We start from the raw sequence: 20614 nt of genomic DNA on the forward strand, positions 1-20614 counted from the left end.
TTGACCTTCCTTCACGCACTCCAAGGCACGTCTCTTGCTCCAATATTCCCGTCTCCTTATAATGCATGCTGAATAGGACGAATAGGGCGTGGTTTCACTACTTTCGGGCTCATTTCTACAAATCAGACAAAACAAACCAAAGTAACCAATACAGGGCATTTTGCAATACATAACGATACAAAAAGGCATAGAAATGCGTGCAATAAAAGGCTAAAAAGACTATATAAATTGCACGTATCAAATCTTCCCAAACCGAACATTTACTCGTCCTCGAGTAAACTAAATGCAAACTAATGGAACAGAAAAGAAAACTCAGAGCTAGCTATAACTTGTCTACTTGAACCAATTTAATGCAAACAAAAACTAACAGTCATAGCTACAGCAGTCAATACGCAAACGAGTTATATGACGTCCATAAATAAAGTTGACCTATCGACCTTGCAAGACCAACAAAATCGGACTCTCACGGGGTCACTCTTGTCTCATGAAGCAAAGGATGAATATGTATGTAAAGGAGAAAGAGAATACAGTCACTCACCTAAACTACGACCTACATAACATGCATGGAGCAAAAATGATAGACGATTCAAGTACTATACATACATTCCAACCAACAATGTCTGTCACAGCCGAGGGCTTACAAATGATATGGGTAAGTGAGGTTACAGGTGAGAAAGGGCAAAACAGATTATGGAAATGTGGAGGTAAAGCGTCAAGCTAGTTCCTAAACAAGACCAAATAAGACCATCCGAATTTCAGCTGACTAGAGAATAAAGCACAAGTGCCCTTCATTGGCACATAACTCACTACCCAATACACAATCTCCTCAAAAAAAAAAGATATAAATAAGAATGGAGAAGTAGACCGTCACAAACTTCCCTTTTTTAATACGGTCTAATTTTTTCGTCAAAAACAACTTTCTCTTTTTTTTTTTTTCATTTTTTTTCTTTTCTTCTTTCTTCTTCTCACGTCTGATTTCCAATTCTTTTTTTTTCATTTTTTTTCTCTTTTTTTTTCACACGTTTCCTTTTTTCATCTTTTTCTCATTTTTCTTATTTCACCAACTCCAAACAATGAAAACGGGCCAAACTCGCACAAAAAGGAATATACCGCAAAAGTCACACAAAACTAACTTGGCAATGCAGGCTAAATTTTGGGTATAGCTAATGGGTCAAAAAGGCTATATTTGGCTAAAGTGGAGCTAAATGGGTGAAAGATGAAAGAAAGAAAAATTGTAAGCACCTCCCTGCATGTGACACCGACCACAAACCCGAATATATGCAATTGACAAGAAATCGAATGTCGTAAATGTGCAAAAGTGATAAACATGTTATGCAAGGAGTACTACCCTCAATTCCTATATGAACCGGTCATGAATGTCACCAGTTATATGGCTCTAAATCTCAGAAATTGTAAAGTAGGTTGCCAATTTATCAGGTCAAGTCTACACAGTCAGCTATATGTCTGACATTAACTCATAGATATGAGCAAGACTAAGCTAATAACTGTCAGTTAAATGCAAGGCTCAAGTAAAAATGACAAGTTAAAGTGCAATTTCATCACGGAAATCTACCGTTCCGACTCAACCTATATGCAATATGAAACGTGAATATTTTTTGATTTTTTTTTAAATAAATAAATACAATGCAAGTGGAAAAAGTAAACGTGAATGCAAAAACAATGCAAAATGCAGACTCAAAGGATGCATTACCCTCCCCAAACCAAAACGGACAACGCCCTCGTTGTCCTCCAGCATACACCAGCAGATATATAATGGGAAAAAGGCTAAAAACAACCAATAAATGCATGAAAAACAATAAATAAAAAGGAGACAAAAAGAAATAAAAGAGCAAGAATGTACATACAAAACACGAACTTCCCCAAACCAGCTAGAAAACAGGGGAAGTGAGTAGACCAATAGCTACTCGTCACCGTCGTCCTCCACGTCCTCAACCGTGAAGTCAGGGTCCTCCTGCTGCTCCCTCCTCCTTCCTTCCTCAGCCTGTACTCTCACCTCCTCCTCCGCGGTGTCTGCCTCGCTAGGCGGCTGTGGGTACCCCTCCGCCCGGTACCGGTAGAAAGAAGGGTGTGACCAGCCCTCAGGGACGGGGAGTCCTCTCCTCATGTGATACTCGTATAGAGGGAACAAGGTAAGTGCAATGTCCCTCTCCATACGAGTTTGCCTGGTAAGAAGCTCAAGAAGCAAACTGTCACTGCGCCCTTGGTATTGTCGTTTCTGTACCAAAAAATAAACCTAAATATACTAACGGAAGCTAGTGATAAGTAGGGTCGATTCTCCACAGGGAGGCAAGATATCTGTCTAAAGGTCCGTCTATCTAAGTCACAAAATGGGGGTTTTTAATTTGATTTCCTAAGCTACAAAAGATTTAAGGAAAGAGAAATAAAGGAGAGAGCGGTAAAGTGAGAAAATACGATAAGAGTGATCAAATAAGAGAAGGTATGCCAGGATTTCGGTTCACCATGGTAGTCAATCGACTCAATTGCAAATAGCCTAGACAATCTACTGTGAGAAGGATAAGGGGAAGGTCCTTCCGGTCCACTTTCTATCCTAGATTTCCACTAACTTAACTTCCGTCCTCATTAGGGTAGTCTACTGTTCATAGCAGGTCTATTTATTCCAATCTTCCGATCTAGGAGTAAAGTTAACCAGATTAATGTAATTTAGAAGCGTGCACTCAACTAAATTGGTGTTACAGTTATATTGCAATGGGAACAGATTCTCACATGTAAATTACCTAGCCTATTCACTACATCGTCACAATCCTACCACGGATTCCCTAGTCCTAACATAAAGAGAATTAGCTACTCATGTTATTTATGGTGTTAACAATAATAATAATAAGCATGCTAATGAAGGACATAATGAAATAATAACAATCGAGCATAAACAAACTAGGGTAAGAGTAAATAACGAAAGAACAAGGAATTAAAGCAAACAAAGTATTAAGATTAAGGAGGAAAGAATGATTACAATCAATAAGAATCCGGCGTAAAGATCAATCCACAAAAGCAAAGCAAAGGGTTGAGGGATTAAGCCGTAAAGGAAGGGTAATTAAGAGATTCAGAAGTTTAAGAAGTAGTAAATAGTGTATGAAAGATAACCTAGTGACCTAATTACGACTTCCTTATATAAGGAAGCGTAATACTTAACAAAATAAACTATCACGGCTTAATTAAACCCGCATAAGACAACAAACCTCTCGATCGAGTGGATTCAGACCACTCGATCGAGGTCTTCTCCAGTAATTCCTCTCGATCGAGCAATTAAAGCTCTCGATCGAGGAACTCCAATAAGGCACATATCGATCGAGCTCTTGGGATCACTCGATCGACCACTTATGTCAGCCAAACCACTCGATCGACCCTCAATTCTTCTCGATCGAATGCTTTTCCATCAAATCAGCCTCTAACTCGTCTTTGGCAGCTTCCTTGACCTTCCTTCACGCACTCCAAGGTACGTCTCTTGCTCCAATATTCCCGTCTCCTTATAATGCATGCTGAATAGGACGAATAGGGCGCGGTTTCACTACTTTCGGGCTCATTTCTGCAAATCAGACAAAACAAACAAAAGTAGCCAATTCGGGGCATTTTGCAATACATAACGATACAAAAAGGCATAGAAATGCGTGCAATAAAAGGTAAAGAAGACTATATAAATTGCACGTATCAGTTTGCTTTGTTGACGTGATCGGGATTCGGGCCGCGCTACGGACTTTGGAGTCAAGTACATAGTCACTAGGTAGATGACATAGTCGTAGACGAGTTGTATTTCAATTATTCATTAGTTTATGTTTGTAATAACTAAAGTTGTTATTTATTTAATAAAGTCTCTTAATTGCAATTCCGATTTCACTGACTCGGGAAACCGAGATGGTAACATCTCTCAATTACCTTGGCCAGGTAAGAAGGGAGTGTTACACCACTACCACCTCCATAATCAGGATCTCTAGGATCCTTTTCTTGCCTGCGCCACCCACTGTTGCAATTGGCGAAATAAGAGTTCATCCTTTCCATTTCCACCTTCAGCCTCCTTATTTCTTCATCTCTCTCGGCGTCCCGCTTATCTTTGGCGGCTAGTTGAGATTGGAGTAGACTTACAATAACCGGGGCATAAGTTTGTAGTTGGGAGGAGGGGCCTCTTCTTGTTGGAGGATCGTAGTAAAGCTCATTTGTCGTTCCAGTTCCGTATATGTAACGCCCCGTAATTTCGGATCATTAATATATTTCGGAAATAATTTATTAATCAAATAAAATTTGATATTTAAGTATTTAAAGTAAAAATAATTCAAAGAAATATAATTTTATTATATTTTGAAGAAAAGTATTTATTTTGATAGTTTCGAAATGTTTAAAAATAGTTTAAACCGTGTAAAACTTTTTATTTCGAAATAAGGGTGTATCGGGGGGGAAAATGACAATTCTTTTGAACGTTGGGTAAACGAAATTGGAAATGGGTCGTATGAATACTCAATTTTCTTGTAATCTTGTGTTTAAGAACTTTGGTCTTGACGGAATTTGCATTTGACTTACGGATTTAATTATTATTGAAACGAGTCAAAACCGACTCGAAAAATCCCGACTCAAACCCGCTCTCCCTCCTTTCTTCTCCCTTACACGGCTCCCCTTCCCCTTTTCTTTCTTTTTTTCTGCTTTTTTTGTTCTTAAGTTCATCTTCATCCTCTAAAATCAAAACCAAACACATTTCAACAAAATTCAAGCTGTTTTGGCCATAATTTCTTCGTTTCTTATCGGATTTTCACGAAATTTACCTTTCCGGAATCCCCTCGCCGAGATCTACAACTTAGTATGTTCTAATTTCAGTTTTCATTAAGTTGTTTTAAGACAAAATTTCGGTATTTTCGGTATTTGTGCTTATTTATGGTGTTTTTATTGTTTAATTAGGTGAAGATTTGGAAGACGAGTTCGGGGACTCGTATATTGTAGAGGATAGCGGCTAGTTGTTGTTAGGGTTTTGGTTTTGAGGTTCTAATTGCTCTTTTTCTAGCTTAAGGTAACATATTTCGAGCCACTCGACGAATTATCGTCACAATCTTTGTTGTTTTTGTATGTTTGGTGATTTTTGTTTGAGTAGTAGTTTTCACATGTTAAAATTTGTTGCATGTATGCTTAATTTGTGCCTTTTGTTAGTTTAAATTATCAAAGTTGAATTGGGGACGATTAATTAATGTTCAGACGGTCTTTTACTAAACAAAAATGGAAAAAAATGGTGGTGTAGGGGGACGGGCAGCAGACCGGCAGGCCCGTGGCAGGCCCACGGCTAGCCCACGGCTGGCCCGGGTCGGTCCGTTGCTTGTTTCGCGGTTTTCCTTGCAAAATTTGTCATTTCAGGTTTATTAATGACATAGTTAGTATGAGTACACTTTAGGAATTGAATCATATAAGTAATAAAAATTATGTTAATGGTAAAACTATGCTTATGTTAATAGTTATCACATGTTAGGATAGTTTACAAAATGAATTTGTAAATAATAGGCTCAGAATGAATTGTATAGGGATAATTGTAATGTTTTGATGATTGTGCCGAAAACTGAGCCTTAATCCCTTTGACTGATTCGATGTCAGTCAATTGAGTGATTGGTCAGCCGCAATTTAACCCGTACCTGTCGTAGGGCTAGGGTTGCGGGTAAAAATTCGGTTGGATGAAATTTTGAATGAATTAGATAGTCGGCCTTTTTCTTGTTTTAGGCCATTCATTATATTTTTATCTCACATGTGTAATTAGTTGATTTAAGTAGCTTCTTATATTGTAGAAACGGCCCTAGATTCCCTGAAGCCTTTAATATGGTTAATATTGTTAGAATTGAAGTTTGGTATTTAATAATTATTGAGGATACTGTTGGATTTGTATGCTGAATAGACATTTATATAGCCTTTCACATGATAGAATGTTAGAATTTATGTTGGTAGTTGGACTTTTTGCCCTCTTAAGGTTAAGTGGGTGTCTTACTTGACTTGTGTGGTGAGTCTTGTGTGGTGTGGGCTAAAGTATTCAAGCTGAGACTAGCTGGGACTAGGTCCTAGGTGAGTATTTCGGCCTTCATCATAGATAGGTCTTTATAGTCTTTGACGAGTATATGTTCACTGCTTGATAGCCTTTGTGTTCCTGACTAGTGGATGTTTATCCAAGTTGGGGCATGACCTCAGTTACTTATTTTGATAGTAAGTGGTCAGCTTAAGTACTAGCCAACCCTTTGGTGGACTCCTTAGGGTACTCACTTCACTTTGTTTTAAAAAAAGTTGTGGGTCTTGGGTGCGGTGGTGTGTATCCGCATGTCTAGGTCTCAAGCAGATTTTAGGCTAGGGTTGTGTTGTCTCTTGGCCATGTTTTATTAATATTAACCGCTGAGCCAAGATACCGGTTCGATTACCTTCCCTACCTCGTGGTATAGACTCGAGTTACAAAGTGACTATTGACCATGCTAAGAACTTATGCCTGTCTTTGATATATTGCCCTTTCTTGTATGGTGATTTTATGAACTGTAATAGGTGAGATGTAAGCGATTCTGATTGATAAAGTTTGGATTACTATTTGAATTATATGATTCACATGATAGTTTAGTTTGGTCAGTTTAGGGGTCATAGGTTAGATTACATGATAATTACATTGTTTATCATATTGTTTACATGTTTTACTACATGTTACATTAATTTTGACGATTCGTGGCTGGGAGGACTCGAAGTTACTCCCCACTGAATTGTGGCTTTCGTGTTTGTATAAAATGCGATTGACAGGTTGTTGATGCTTAGTTGGGGTCACAGACGAGCTAGTGAGCAAGGAACCTTGGACCTAGTTTTGGCTATTCTATTAGTAAACCTTTTACACTTTTGGTTTGTATATAATTTGAAGGGACATATGTCTCCCTTTTCTATGTTGGTTTGTATCCTTATATTTCCGCGTCTTTAGTTATGTATGTAAATTAGTTTATCAGCTTTTGCAGGGTTTTTGACACTCTTCTTGAGTTGGATTGGTTGTGAATGGTTTAGGAAGAAATTTTTTTGAAATTGCAGGTTTTTGACTAGTTGAACCATTTACAAACATATCCTACCAGTTTTTCTTTAGAATTTACGTAATTAATTAAGGCTAGATTTAAGGGTGTCAAAGTTGGTATCAGAGCCTATTGCTCCTGACGCACGTTTGTGCACCCCACTTAAAAATTACTTGACCTTTAAATAATAAACTTGAGAGATGGGTAGGATGGGTAGAATTAGGATTTTATGTGGTAGTCTGTTTGTGATTGCTAATTGTTAGGTACTAATTGATTTTCTCTTTTGTAAGATGGCTCTCTAATAGATGTAGATAATGCAATCTTACCTTAGTCTTCCAATCTCGTTGTTTATTCGTCTTTCAAATTCCTCTTCTCTCGCCTTGGTAACTACCTTTCAATTCTTTCTTCCGATTCATCTTAGGTTCGTTTTCTTCTTATAATAAAGTCCATGTGGACACCTTCCTTTTATTCCGCAGGATAGTTCCCTTGTTCAAGAGAACCCGGTTTTGAGAGAATGTATCATTGGAGGGCGTGAAGGAGTTGAGAAATTGATTGTTTAAGGTTTGAGTTATATAGGAGAATATAACTTGGGATCCTTTGGTTAATCTTGTTAGTTGTGCTTAATGTGAGAGTTTAGTGAGTTGAGAAATACCTTGGGATTTATGTCTTTTGAGAGCTTGTTTGTTATAGGTGATTGAGCGTGGGTACTACCTTAGCACATAAGTTGAAATGAACCTAAGCGACTTCATTTGAGAGTCTCGATGTTTTTTATGGAAAATTAAAGGAATGATAGTTAGCCCTAATCCTTGTAGGCCTTGAAAGGAATACAATGGGACATTGACGTTGCTTAATGGTTTGGTATCGTACTTTGGAATTAGTTAGTTTGTTAAACCTTTTGAGTTGACCAAATCTAGTATAGAGTAGCCCTAGTTGACCTTATTAATCATATCTGAATTTGGGGAATTTTGGTGGAAAGTTGTTAGATGTAGTTCGTGAGTTCAAAGATGCGATTCTAATTTATGGTATCGGAGACTAGAAGTATTAAGTGGTGAGATGATGGAGTAAACAAGCCATGGTACTTGGGAATGACATAGCAAGTGAAGTTCGATGACGAGAATTGTAAAGGAGATACCTTGGGACATGGGTGGTAACAAATGAATTTGTGTGGTGAATTGATTTTGGCTCTTAGAACCAATTGAGTTGAGGAATACCTACCATTGTGGAGTCCTTGTTAGTCTTATAATTTGGTAGACTTTTGGGGCTTTGTTGAGCACCTTAGTGATGTAACCTTATCATATCGATCATAAGCTTTGATGAGTGTTTGGTAAGCGGTAACCCTTTCATTGTGCCGCTTCTATTCTCCTTTCCTTCTCTTTAACGTTCGTTGAACCTTGTTTTTATGCCAAATTTTACGTATCTTCTTCTTGCCCGAGATATCTTCTTAACTTGAATACCTCTTATTTATGTCAATCGTTATCTTTACGGTCCGACTCCTTAGTTTCCTAACTTGTCAAGCTCATGCACCCTTCGAAAATATTTTACCGTTTCTCTATCCCGTTATCACACCTTATCCCCTTAGTATAGTTGGTACCTTGTTGACCATGTTTACAGAGTTAGTAAGATGTGACTTGAGGATATAGGATTGGCTAAGTAGTTGAGTTTGGGATTGGCTTCCATAATCACTTTGGAGATGAGGGTTTGATAATGTATATGTTACCGTGTGAGAAATGTTAAATGTGGGATTATTAGTTGGTTTTAGTGAGTAATATTGATTACTACTTGAGGTATGGTATGAGAGTGAGAGTAAGCTACATTTAGGAGGTTTTAGCACTTGTTTTGGTAACTAGAAAGGGTAATGGTATGGTTGACACCAATTGTTAGGCTAAGTAACATAATTTCAATTTATGGTTTTAGGAACTCTGAGGTGATTAAGTGTTGTTACAATTATGACCTTGTTCCTTGACAATTTGATGGTAAGTAAGTTTAGGATATCAAATTTGAAAGAATACTCCTTGGGGATGTTGATGACCAGAATAGATTGGTGATGTGATTTGGTATTAGTTGGCTCTTGAGAATTCTTGAGTTGAGAGAGACTTAGTCTTGAGAAGAATTTGTTAATCCTATAGTTTTATAGACCTTGAGGTCGCATTGGGTACTTGAGATGATGGGACGGTGTTGTAGCTGAGTGTAGCTGAGTGTAGTTCCGCTTTTGGCAATTCTTAATAAGTAAAAGGATAGAGGAACGTGAGATCCTATTGATTTTTCGGATTTTGGGGTTGGTATGTTACTATCTTGTTTTGAAATGAAAACCTTGTAGAATATTTGAGGAACCCATAGTTGACACTAGTTGGATACGAATATAACTTTGTTGGAAGCCTTGACCTTAGGTTTGTGAAAGTTGTTTTGGAATGTCATTGTAAATTTGGACCTTATATTTAACCCTTTGAGGAATCTTTCTATTGGAATTGGAATATTGTTGGGAAGTAGGATTGTGAATCTTAAGTAAACCGATCTTCCTAATTCCGATCTCTAACAATTGTCATTCTTGCTATTTTGGCTTGTTCCGTTGTGTTCGCCTTTATGGAACTCATTTGACCTTTTGAGTAAAGCGTCTTGTTCGTTGACATCTTTATTGACTTCATCCAAAAATTCCACCTTTAAGAGTTCAATTCCTTCTTGTCTGTTGGGCGTGAGTTTCCTATCGCGACTTGCACTTCTCGTTCCCGAGTTGTTTTCCATTTTGCATAGGTTCTATATAGTTTGAGTAAACTTTTGGTTCATTTTTTTTTTCTTAATTTAGAGTGAAATCTACAAATTGACCTCTTTCTATAACATTTGAAAATGATTTCTCACTCTCTTTCAACCCTAGTGTTCGATTGGATACCTAAGCTATTTCTCGTTTTGGGTAATGATTCCTTTTCTTACTCTTTTTCCGAGTTACTAAGCCTTATTTAATCATAATTAGTAAAGATAGTATTCTTACTATAGAACTTTAAGCTAAAATTTTGAAAATACTTATATGATTTTTAATGGTTTTAACATTAATGAGTGTTTAATCTCGTTGTTGGTGACGTCCCAATAATGGGTTTTCTCATTTATTGGTGTAGAAATATTTTTATATCTTGATATGAATATGGATGTTCTTGTCTGATCAACAAGAGTATCACCGTTTCATTGAAAAGATACCTATATTTTCTTATAACTATAATTTCTCCTTCTAAGTTTCGAAGACGAAACTTTTTAAAAGGAGGGGTGATTGTAACGCCCCGTAATTTCGGATCATTAATATATTTCGGAAATAATTTATTAATCAAATAAAATTTGATATTTAAGTATTTAAAGTAAAAATAATTCAAAGAAATATAATTTTATTATATTTTGAAGAAAAGTATTTATTTTGATAGTTTCGAAATGTTTAAAAATAGTTTAAACCATGTAAAACTTTTTATTTCGAAATAAGGGTGTATCGGGGGGGGAAATGACAATTCTTTTGAACGTTGGGTAAACGAAATTGGAAATGGGTCGTATGAATACTCAATTTTCTTGTAATCTTGTGTTTAAGAACTTTGGTCTTGACGGAATTTGCATTTGACTTACGGATTTAATTATTATTGAAACGAGTCAAAACCGACTCGAAAAATCCCGACTCAAACCCACTCTCCCTCCTTTCTTCTCCCTTACACGGCTCCCCTTCCCCTTTTCTTTCTTTTTTTCTGATTTTTTGTTCTTAAGTTCATCTTCATCCTCTAAAATCAAAACCAAACACATTTCAACAAAATTCAAGCTGTTTTGGCCATAATTTCTTCGTTTCTTATCGGATTTTCACGAAATTTACCTTTCCGGAATCCCCTCGCCGAGATCTACAACTTAGTATGTTCTAATTTCAGTTTTCATTAAGTTGTTTTAAGACAAAATTTCGGTATTTTCGGTATTTGTGCTTATTTATGGTGTTTTTATTGTTTAATTAGGTGAAGATTTGGAAGACGAGTTCGGGGACTCGTATATTGTAGAGGATAGCGGCTAGTTGTTGTTAGGGTTTCGGTTTTGAGGTGCTAATTGCTCTTTTTCTAGCTTAAGGTAACATATTTCGAGCCACTCGACGAATTATCGTCACAATCTTTGTTGTTTTTGTATGTTTGGTGATTTTTGTTTGAGTAGTAGTTTTCACATGTTAAAATTTGTTGCATGTATGCTTAATTTGTGCCTTTTGTTAGTTTAAATTATCAAAGTTGAATTGGGGACGATTAATTAATGTTCAGACGGTCTTTTACTAAACAAAAATGGAAAAAAATGGTGGTGTAGGGGGGACGGCGACAGACCAAAGAGGCCGTGGCGGCCCACGGCTAGCCCACGGCTGGCCCAGGTCGGTCCGTTGCTTGTTTCGCGGTTTTCCTTGCAAAATTTGTCATTTCAGGTTTATTAATGACATAGTTAGTATGAGTACACTTTAGGAATTGAATCATATAAGTAATAAAAATTATGTTAATGGTAAAACTATGCTTATGTTAATAGTTATCACATGTTAGGATAGTTTACAAAATGAATTTGTAAATAATAGGCTCAGAATGAATTGTATAGGGATAATTGTAATGTTTTGATGATTGTGCCGAAAATTGAGCCTTAATCCCTTTGACTGATTCGATGTCAGTCAATTGAGTGATTGGTCAGCCGCAATTTAACCCGTACCTGTCGCAGGGCTGGGGTTGCGGGTAAAAATTCGGTTGGATGAAATTTTGAATGAATTAGATAGTCGGCCTTTTTCTTGTTTTAGGCCATTCATTATATTTTTATCTCACATGTGTAATTAGTTGATTTAAGTAGCTTCTTATATTGTAGAAACGGCCCTAGATTCCCTGAAGCCTTTAATATGGTTAATATTGTTAGAATTGAAGTTTGGTATTTAATAATTATTGAGGATACTGTTGGATTTGTATGCTGAATAGACATTTATATAGCCTTTCACATGATAGAATGTTAGAATTTATGTTGGTAGTTGGACTTTTTGCCCTCTTAAGGTTAAGTGGGTGTCTTACTTGACTTGTGTGGTGAGTCTTGTGTGGTGTGGGCTAAAATATTCAAGCTGGGACTAGCTGGGACTAGGTCCTAGGTGAGTATTTCGGCCTTCATCATAGATAGGTCTTTATAGTCTTTGACGAGTATATGTTCACTGCTTGATAGCCTTTGTGTTCCTGACTAGTGGATGTTTATCCAAGTTGGGGCATGACCTCAGTTACTTATTTTGATAGTAAGTGGTCAGCTTAAGTACTAGCCAACCCTTTGGTGGACTCCTTAGGGTACTCACTTCACTTTGTTTTAAAAAAGTTGTGGGTCTTGGGTGCGGTGGTGTGTATCCGCATGTCTAGGTCTCATGATTTTAGGCTAGGGTTGTGTTGTCTCTTGGCCATGTTTTATTAATATTAACCGCCGAGCCAAGATACCGGTTCGATTACCTTCCCTACCTCGTGGTATAGACTCGAGTTACAAAGTGACTATTGACCGTGCTAAGAACTTATGTCTGTCTTTGATATATTGCCCTTTCTTGTATGGTGATTTTATGAATCTGTAATAGGTGAGATGTAAGCCGGTTCTGATTGATAAAGTTTGGATTACTATTTGAATTATATGATTCACATGATAGTTTAGTTTGGTCAGTTTAGGGGTCATAAGTTAGATTACATGATAATTACATTGTTTATCATATTGTTTACATGTTTTACTACATGTTACATTAATTTTGACGATTCGTGGTGGGAGGACTCGGTTACTCCCCACTGAATTGTGGCTTTCGTGTTTGTATAAAATGCGATTGACAAAGTTGTTGATGCTTAGTTGGGGTCACGGACGAGCTAGTGAGCAAGGAACCTTGGACCTAGTTTTGGCTATTCTATTAGTAAACCTTTTACACTTTTGGTTTGTATATAATTTGAAGGGACATATGTCTCCCTTTTCTATGTTGGTTTGTATCCTTATATTTCCGCGTCTTTAGTTATGTATGTAAATTAGTTTATCAGCTTTTGCAGGGTTTTTCACACTCTTCTTGAGTTGGATTGGTTGTGAATGGTTTAGGAAGAAATTTTTTTGAAATTGCAGGTTTTTGACTAGTTGAACCATTTACAAACATATCCTACCAGTTTTTCTTTAGAATTTACGTAATTAATTAAGGCTAGATTTAAGGGTGTCAAAGTATACATTTCCTTTTTCGACGGGTGTGAATGAGTTGCGTTTTTTTTTTTGGAATTCAAATGATGGGTTGAAGGGAGGGAGATGAAAGTCTATAATCAGAGAATTGACGACCGTCATCCGTTGCCAATTTGGCGACCGTTTTCAGTCGACAATTTAGCGACTGTTTTCCGTCGCCAAATTGGATATTCTGGCGTCGCCCTTGGATTTCATACGGATATTGGGATAAGATTCCCTAGTCGCCAAATTGACGACTGTTTTCGGTCGCCCGCTTTTTTTTTCTGTCGCCAAATTGGCGACTATATTCACAATCGCCTGCTTTAGACGCCTTTAACAGATATTCTTGTAGTGTTAGTTTACTTTTAATGGTTGATTATTCAAGTCTTTTTTTTTTCAATTAGAGTCATGTTTTGTCGGGTTATTTTCGGATTGGTGATTTCGGGTCGTGTGAGTTCCGGGTCAACGAAACTCGAGTCATATTTAGGCCGGTTAGAGCCAATTACAGTTTCGGGTTTATGCGACGGTTGTAGTTCAAATCAATTTTAGGTCTCAGTTCAATCTTTTTCGGTTCGAATTGGTTTTCCCAAGTCTAAGTCCGGTCCGAGCCAAACTGGAACTCGAGTAAAAACAACCTTGGATTGGTATTGAAAATTTAAAACTCGGGTCCAAGACCAGACCATTAAGCCGAGATTTGTCACTACTCGCCTTAATCACCTACTTACATTAGCATTATAAAACAAATTAATAATCTCTTTTACCTATAAAAATTAAGGGATTTTTATTATTAAAGTCTAATAAAGCAAATTAAGAATATTTAAGCAACATTTATGAATAATTTTATATCAACTAATCTAAGAGAGAAAAAATCCTTGGACCAAACCGAAATTTTTAATTTCTGTTCAGATTGCTCAATTGCGGTCCCGACCGGATGATGTACACCCCTACATAGGACTATAAGAGTACTATTTTTTTGGTACATAAGAGAGGATAAGCCTCGGTTACACTTGAATCAAATGAGGAAGTGAACTCCGAACACGTCATCTCGCAGAATGAGATGAAGATCTGGTAAAGAGGACTATAGGAGTACTCATCTTTTCCTCCTTAACTAAGTCCAAGTTTTATTACTTTGAATTTTGATTTTGATACTCAAAACCAAATACTCTTACTCCCTTTTATTCTCTAACATCTTCCACATTTCCTAAAACGATAAATTTACAAAAAAAAACTTCCACTTTCCTTAATTGTCTATCTTTTGTGCTTTTGTGTTTATAATACTCTCTCCTATTCCGAATAACTTTCCCTATTCAAGGGGCACGAGAATTAAGGAAACCGAATTAAATAAGCTAAAGTATTGTGGTGGTGCGATGTAATTGGAGAGAGGGAATGTATTGTGGGGTATTATTATGGGTAAGATGATTAAAATAAGCATTGTTGCAGGGGTGAGATGATTAAAATAAGTATAAAATTTTAGCAAAAAGGGAAATAGGGAGAGTATTGTAAATAGATGAAATAAAAAGTAAAAGAGGAGAGTTATTGAGAATAGGAGAGAGTGACTAACCCCACATTCTCTTTAAACCTATTTTTTTTTTAAGATAATCTTAAATAAGAGTATATGTAAGAAGGCTTTAGTGTGATTTTAATACTCACAAGCAAAAGTATATCTAATAATTTTAGGATTGAATTGGTAGACATTTTATCATACATGTAAGAATGCTTTAGTGAGGATTTATAAAAATCCTATGTTGTTTATTTTAGACGAATGTAAAATTGTACTGGATGAATATTTAATGGTATAGAAATGAATAAAATTGATATTAGTAATATTTTTATGTGATATAAATACAATACCAATCTGAATATAGAGAGTGATTTTTATAGGTGTTACTTAATCTCGGTACCCCTTTCTTAATAAGATTGATATTTTACTCGCTCATTAAATTATCGATGTATGTCAGAAACCAAATATTCAAAGTGAGTGCTATTAGATAACTGTCACTACTACAAATCCAGGTAACTACAACGCCCCTTTAATAACGATTATTCACGAAAATCACAATAGACGTTGTAGAACGTATGGCGCAAATTTTACTAAAATCAATTACAACGGGTATGGTTATAAAAACCGTTATTAGTTTTAACAACGGGTCACACATGCACAACCGTTGTTAATAATTTGGCGCAAAATTGGCGCAAAGTTAGTGAAAAGTAATCACAACGGTTATTTTTGAAACCCGTTGTTAAAACTTATTTAACAACGGGTGTTTTTTACAACCGTTGTTAAAACATATTTCACAACGGTTGTTGTTTAATAACCGTTGTCAATACCTTCCATACTATAAACCACACAAACAAGTCTGCTGCAGACCACAAAAACACAACCCTTAATACACAAACACAAACACAACAGACAAACAAACACAAAACACACACTCTCTTTCTCTCTTTCTCATCGTCGCTTTATCTTCTCGCCGTCACTGTTGATTTCATCGTCTATTACGTTCTGTATTTATCGGGTAAATCTCGCCAATCCTTAGTTTCATCGTCATTATATTCTTTTTCTATTTATTTCTTTTGCATGTATGTGTTTTTATCGACCATTATGGTATTTGTTTAAGTATTGTTCGCATAATTAGTTAGTAAAACAATGAAGAAGCAAGATGAAGAAGCAAGATAAACATAATTAATATATATATATATATATATATATATATATATATATATATATATATATATATATATATATATATATATATATATACATAAATTAAAAAAAAATTACATATATAAAAATGCAATTCTTATATTTTCATAGAGGATCTTATTCTCCTCTATCGTATCTGTCCTCTCCTCCTTGGCTATTTGGAGGTTCCGTTCGCGATTGCTATATCGTCATATAGCCGCAACTCTTTGCTCTCCGTCAAGCCATCTTCTTTGGCGTGCTTGATGCGGATCGAGCATCCGCAAGGTAGCTCCCGAAACTTTCCTCAATATGGAGGAACCGACGGATGAAGCTGTTGTTGTTCTCGATCATGGTAAGAGTCTTAAGGATGAAATCATTCATTTTGTTGGAGTTTTTGGAGTTTGTTTTGAAAGATTAAGTAGAGTTTCTTTAGCAGTTAGGGTTTGGAGATGTATATATTGAGATAATGGAAATGTTAGTTGAGATAATGCAATGTATTTATACTAAGCAATGTGTGGGTTGAGTTGTTTTTTAATTAATATATATGTTAGGAAGTTGTGCCATAATCATCATCATATCTCTCAATGCTGCTTCAAATCTTATTACTAACCCTTCTCATTCCATATTGTCCGTTCATATGTACAGTGATGTCAGTAATAATGCATGCATCGGAATTCTAACGGGCCGTAATTATGCATGCATCTAGTAATATTTAATTTAATTTTTTTTATTTTTTAAGAACAAACAACAACGGTTATTTACAAACAACCCGTTGTCTTTAGTTATAACAACGGTTTTGTATATTAAAACCCGTTGTTATAACTTTCCCCCCAAAATTGAGTCACACTTTCCACAACGGGTTTTTATACTTAAAACCGTTGTTAATATTTTTAACAACGGTTTCCTTAAGAAAACCAACCGTTGTTAAAACCTTTTACAACGGACGCTTTAACAACGTCCGCTTTTTTATACAACAACGGTTTTTGACCGTTGTTATAGCCTGTATTTGTAGTAGTAAATCCGTCTTGCTTGTGACAGAGATACTCGTTGCAAGCTTGCGACGGGTTGGATAGTACCGTTTTAATGGTAAATGGATAGACAATATGCACTCTGTAGGCAGAGTAGTCAGTGGGTGAGAAGACCTTTGGAGTAAAAAAATAATAAATACCCTCCCTTTCCCAATGCTTATTATTTACCACAAATTTAAAACACTCACTTTTAACCTAATTATATTCATTATCTTACCAATCCCTTTTCATCTTCTCTACCCACTTCTCTTTCCCCTTTCAAAATTCTCAGAGAAATCTCATCTTTTTCATTCAGATTATTCATACACATGAAACAAAATCCAAAACATTATCATAAAAAATGGTAACAAAACAACAACCAGCTAAGAAAAACACAAGAGCCACAAAGGCGGGTGATGATGTCGGTGGAGGTATGTCTTTTTTATTTATTTTCTTTTAATTTTTTGGGTTTATGGTTTTGATTATAGTTCTATGATTTTAGTAATTGAGACATGCAAAAAATGGTAACAAAACGAGGAGAATAGTTTATATTTAATGGTTTTTATGATAATGGTGGTTTTGATAATGGTGGTTTTATTATATTTAATTTTTTCTTTGCATTTTGGAGTTTTAAAAATGGTTTGATAATTTTGTTGGTGTTAAGAAAAAAGTGTTGCCAGGAGTGTCGGCGAAAGGGAAAAGAAAAGGTAAGGCAGTGGTTTCTTTGATTATTCCTTTTTTTTTTATATTTGTTTAAAAACGATTTGTGTAATTTGTTGTCATTTTCACCTTATTTGTGTAAATTTAATAAACAAGGACAAAGTCATACAAATTTGAATGTTCGCTTATTGTAATGGTTACATGCTGGTCTTGAAATGACGACATAATAAAGGCTTTATTTCCACAACTTTTAGTGAGAATGGTCACATATTGAGTAGAATTGTTGACATGTGTCAGAGTATTTGTTTTGTGTTTATTAATGTAAGATGTTTACAATTTTCTTACAAATGTAACATGGGTACAATTTATGACCATTTTGAACTTCAATGTTATATAACTGAAATTATCTATGTATTTTATGGTGATTTTAACTTTGTTTGTGTACACTTAACAAACAAGGAGAAATTGTACAAATTTGAATGTTATATTTTGAATTAGTTTGTGTTGATTAAAAATTACAATAAACTGAAATCATTGTTAGGGATTATGTGAACATGTGGAGTAGTTTAATATTTGTTCTTCCTTTTTATTTTTGACATAATGTTAAAATATTTAACATGATGTTATCGATTGTAATCAATATGTGACCATTTATAAAAAAACATTTATGGTTACCATTCGTTGATTGCAATGTTGTATAATGTGTGTAGATCCGTTTCCAAAATTGGATGACAACATAGAGGAATATTAAAGCGATCTCTGTTACGCACAACACCATGACGCTGGAGTTCGGTGGATAGGCGGGTGCTGACGAGACTGAGGGATCAGGAAATGGAAGTAAGATGACGGTTATTGGTGGCGAAGGAATAACAACTTGTTTACATATTTGTTTACATATTTATCCGTTATGTTGTTCACATTTTTATCAATAATGTTACCAAGTTGTAAATATTCATATTGTTAAAAAATGACAACATGTCCATTGTTCACATATTCATTTATTATGTTAACAAATTATTTATGCTAATTCAAAAATGTGAACATAGTGAGCATTTATATTGGTAATTACGAATATAATGTTAACATGTTTGAAAACAATTTACATATTCATTTATTATGTTACCAAAAATATTGTTCATATTTTTATCAATAATGTTCACATTTTTAGTAAAAATGTGCTATTAATGCATCATATAATACCAAAGAAAGGATGACAACATTATCAATAAGAATGTGAACATAAATCGAAGAAAGTTGGAAATGTTATTACACACTATCATAAACTGTAAATATAATTCACATAATTATTAACATTACATGTTTTAAACACTACATGTTTATCAAACTAAAAGCGTTATGGTAAAATAAACTGTTACACATACAAGTTCTGATCACATACAGAGGATATAAACACCATATGTTCATGTTCAGATATAAAAAAAAGACATGTTTCTATTAATGAATCATATGTTTCCAAACAAAGGACGGTAACATTCTAAATATAGATGTGAACATAAATCGAAAACAGTCGAGAATGTTGCTACACGCTAGCATAAACTGTAAACATAGTTCACATAATTGTAAACATAACATGTTTACCTAACTAAATGTACTATACTACAAAAAAAACAAAAACAAAAAATCACAGGAAATGCACTAGCCAACAAAGGCAGGTTGTCAGGGCAACAAAAAGTTCAAAACTACTCACATTCAGATGATAATTACCTACATATTAAGATGTTAAATAATTACATATTGATTCATCATAAAACACTGAAAAAATATCGCTCCTTCATGTCACTTTATAAAACAGTTAAAAAATCTTATGAATGTTTCAACATTCATAATTAAAGATTTTAAACTAGCCTACTACCATTCTCATGTTTCCCTTCACATGATTATACAAAGTATCTCTCGACTTCGGGTGTGTCAGGCCCATTGACTCTGCGAGATGTTGCTTTCCTAATGCTGAAACCGACAGCATGTGAGTGTTTCCGATACGTACATCTCGTAAATAAGTTCCTATATCTCTGCTTTCATTCCCAATAGTGCCTTGGAATAATCATACTTGCAGAAGTTTAAAGGGTGACATTAATCCTAAAAGTATATACATTGATGAGATATATAACAACATGCGCATTTACATTAACACCAAAATATTAACACCATTTGAGTATACATAATATGCTGTACAATTGATAGGGTGACATTAAGTCTAAAAGTATGAACATTATATTAATTAGATATACAAGAGCATGTGCCTTTAATTAATATGATGTACTATATTTGGCATGGTTACATTCGTACTGAAAGTAGAGACATTAATAAGATTTACATCAACGTATGATCTGAAAAATAATGAATGAATCTGAAAAATAATGAATGAATCTCTATCAAATTTGATGGACCAAAAATTTAAGATTTTTTTTGGCATTGATTTTTTCTTACCTTCAACAAATGTAAACAAAATAAATTATGATTCTTCTTTTGTATTGATTTTTTCATATCTTCAATAAATGTAATATTTTGATGTATGAATTTTAATAATAATGTTAACAATAAAAATAACAATACCTTTTGGGTCGGGGTAAAGTATCCATCGCTTTTCTTGCCATCGGAATGTTGATTTTTGACTGGCAAATAGATGAAGATGATGATTAGTTGAATATGAAAGGAAAGTTATTTGTGTTTTTGGAAAAAAAAAAAGTTAAAAAGAGGAATTTGGGTGGATTTTGATTGAGAAAAAGATATATATAAAAATTAGCTGATGAACAAAGGTTGAGAAAGTATGGAGAGAAATTGATAGAAATGAAAAATTGATAAAATAATGAATGAATAAGTGTCAATCAACAAAATCAGCCACCTAACATCTACCCATCATACCCCCCTTACTCTAGTTGACAGGGTGACATTTGTCGTAAGAGTATAGACCTTTATGAAAAAATCACCAACATGTGCATTTATATGAACTGACATAATCTAGTTAACAGGATCACATTAGAAGAAAAAATATAGACATCAATAAAATACAACACAACAAGTGCATCTTCGTCCGCCAT

The sequence above is a fragment of the Silene latifolia genome, chromosome 11 (assembly GCF_048544455.1).
Source record: "Silene latifolia isolate original U9 population chromosome 11, ASM4854445v1, whole genome shotgun sequence".
Taxonomy (NCBI): Eukaryota; Viridiplantae; Streptophyta; class Magnoliopsida; order Caryophyllales; family Caryophyllaceae; genus Silene; species Silene latifolia.